The sequence below is a fragment of the Triticum aestivum genome, chromosome 7A (genome assembly GCF_018294505.1).
Source record: "Triticum aestivum cultivar Chinese Spring chromosome 7A, IWGSC CS RefSeq v2.1, whole genome shotgun sequence".
Lineage (NCBI taxonomy): Eukaryota > Viridiplantae > Streptophyta > Magnoliopsida > Poales > Poaceae > Triticum > Triticum aestivum.
In genome coordinates this window covers 550,528,395-550,531,750 of record NC_057812.1, presented here as the reverse complement: position 1 = coordinate 550,531,750, position 3,356 = coordinate 550,528,395, and the positions used below count along the sequence as shown (strand labels likewise).

Here is a 3,356-nt window from a genome sequence, read left to right as displayed (position 1 = left end):
GCGCCGTCCATTGCCGTCAGACGAAAAAGACTGCCGACGGCTATACTATGCCGACGGCTGACGCTAGGCCGTCGGCATAGGCCCCTATGCCGACGGCTTTACTATGCCGACGGTCTGACAAGACTACGCCGATGGGTCTATGCCGACGGCAGCCGTAGGCATAGACCTATGCCGACGGCTTGGGGGCCTATGCCGACGGCCCTCGGCCGTAGGCATAGACCGCGAGTCCGGTAGTGCTCAATCAAAAAATAAAACAAAACATCATCCATTTAGACGTTCCAAGAGAAATAAACCGAAGCAAAATGCCATATGTGCGCATATAGAACCTCAGATCTCTCGATAATCAATGGCGGTGAGATTGCGGTCTGCCATCCGGCTGTGAACGGTGCCAGCATGGCATGCTCCTTATCAACCCTAGTGAGAACAAAATAAGTAAATCACCAACAACCTGTAAATAATGCAGATCATGCATGCATAACGCATACACTATCAACTATTTTCTCTTATCATACCCATGTTCCTGAACAGATTCTGACCGTTCGGAAGCCACCTGATCGGGCCGAGGCATCTGACTGGAGTAGGCCACGAGGAGTCGTCATCTTCCCCAAGATGAATGTTGGCTCTCGCAAGAGTACTTGGAGTAATACATGAGGGGACTCTCACCTATATATAGTGTAGCAACAGACTTGCTAGTTGGCGAGCGCAGCCTGGCAGCAATTTCGTCAAACGTCGCGACGTAGATAGTCTCTGTCTGGTATCTACGTACGCCCACGGCACCTCGGCCTTACCCTTGACCAGCTTAACCGCGATCAAGCCGTTACGTGCACGTGATTAACACTGCTGGCCGCGCCGCCGCTTGACGTCTTCTGATCTTGCTGTTCCGCTCCACATCTTCCAGATTGACGGGGAGAAAATTCTAAGGCCACAGCTACGGCAAATGACGCCGCTCTCAAGTGCCAGTTGCCAGTTACAAATGCACACCTTCATGTTTAGTACTCCCTCCGTAAAGAAATTAGTGATCCAAATGCTCTTATATTTCTTTATACAAGCAGTAGCTAGCTATTTTGCCTCAAGGTTTTCTTTTGAGTCATCAACTAATGAAGTCCATGTCGATTTATTAGACTAATGTTGAATAATCGAGTTTATGCAAACGACTAGTACCTCCACATCATCATCAAGTAATGATGATGTACCTCCATATTTTGTTTCGGTTCCGCTTCCCCACCTTAGTTTGCCTTCTTCAAATCTGAGCCCAACGATAAGTTTCTAGGCGTGTCTTTCTCTTGTATGATTCTCCAAACTAACTCATCATAGATGAAGGAGTGTACGTACAACCACATACCCCATATGTACAACATGCTATGTCCATTGCATTGGAAAACTTGTGTAAAACACTAAGAAAATCCTGCAAATTGATTAAATAATATTTGTCCATGGTGTAATTTCCTAAATTCATTTTTGGATAGTACCATCATGTCTGGCATGTCGATTCAGTCAAAATGGACATATGTTTTGCCTAATTCGTAGTTCGAGCGGAGACGATGAAGTAAAGGAATTGTGAGTTTGATGACTTGATGGCATTAGTGATGATATAGTCCCATGCAAGTTTTCCCTGCAGGATTGGATTGCTCATTTTGTCCCAGAATTGGGCATCTCTATTTTGGTACGGACATAAGTATTACAATTAATTACTACTCTGTAAATCATAGTGTCATTTTGACTACATAGGATCAGCGGCAGAAACTTTTCATCCAATGTGGATGAGTGCAAATTTAAGCCTGGCGATAACTTTATCAGTGTTGTCATTTTCCACACTAATTCATCTCTCGAAACAGGCTCTACCACCCCGCTTTTATAAATAAAGCATGAACCAAAGTAAATAGCCAAATGTACAAGGTAGTGAGACAATCTTCTTACAAAGCAATCCCGAAGTAAACGGACACCATAAAACACACGTGACTACACTACAAAAAAGAAAAAACACACACACATAGGAAGGCCTTGAGACAATGTCACGTCACTCCGTAGGACACCTAAACTCCACGACAACACCCTCAGGAGGGAAATTAATGCTAAGCGTCACTGCTGCCGAGTCTGAAACGGACAATGGTCTTCACTCGAAACCTTGGCACAAAGAGGAGAACCACAACAACGTCCTCGATAGGAGAGCGATACTCGCGTGCGTCGCCGTTGTCGGTGCCAAAGGACGGAGCTTTCGCCCGATAGCTCACTTGTGCAACCACGAGGCACATAGGACAACCATGACTAGCCCATACTTCCAGATCGAGATCTAGGCATCACCACCTCCATCGACAGAGAGCAAGCCCGAGCCACCCAGAGCTACTACACCCCTCGCCACCCACACGACAAAGAGGCATAGCCACCACCAGCGCCATGATGATCGCCAGAGAGCCAACCACGTGGATCGCCATCCGAGGATAGTACCACAACATCAATGTCCCGAGATACCACCAACCATCCACATCACAGCACACATAACTCGGTAGGAAGAGCACGGGGCAACTCCTTCCACTCATAGTTTGGCATCAGCGACCGAGTTTGCGTCCATGCCTCCACCGTAGGAAGCACCCATGCCTATGTCCTTAACCAGTGCGGTGGACTAGGAAGGGGGACACTGTCGATGGCCTCCGCCGAGCAAACATCGGCCATAGCACTATGTCCTTAGCCCAGACGAGCTCGCACGATGCCACATCCGTGGCCTTCGGCGTTAATCCATCCGATAGTGCAACGGTGCCACCGTCACCACCACCGCTCACCGCGCGCGCGAGGAAAGGAACCTCCCGCGGGCACCACTCAGACCGAACCAAAGCCTAACCTATCTGGAGTGACAACCCTGACCCACCTCAGGCCCACATATGGCCCACCCAAGCGCGAGCCCTAGGTCAGAACCACCGCCTTCGTGCATGCAGTAGGAACCATTTGGCGCCCGCCCAGCTCCGTGCTACTGGCTCGGACCCAGAAGAAGGGAGGTTGTCACCGCACCCACCATGCACACCCCCCTCACTTGCGCTGGGGCACCGCCATGCGCCAAGCCACTTGTAGTTGCTGGAGACCATATCTCAATTGAAGCACAAAATCAAGCCGTCGCCACCACCGTGCAACCCACCCCATTGTTGGCCAGCACCCACAGGCCCGCCGCCAGAGCCCGCCACAAAGCCGACGCGCCCAGCACTAGCGCACCGCCCGCCTGATCCGCCTACCACCATTGTCCCCTTCGCACCAGATGCGCGAATCACCCGCCATCCTGTGTCGTCGGCATGGCCATATGCTCTCCGCCGCTGCCCCTAGTGAGTGGCACGTCCTCTGAGATGCGTCGTAGTCTGCACTACAAGCGA

At 50.4% G+C, this 3,356-nt stretch overlaps 1 pseudogene; it reads right to left on the bottom strand.

The window, feature by feature from the left end:
* Window positions 1–599, bottom strand: part of LOC123151952 (probable gamma-aminobutyrate transaminase 4) — a 10,641-nt pseudogene extending 10,042 nt beyond the window's left edge.
* Between the last annotated feature and the right edge of the window lie 2,757 nt (window positions 600–3,356).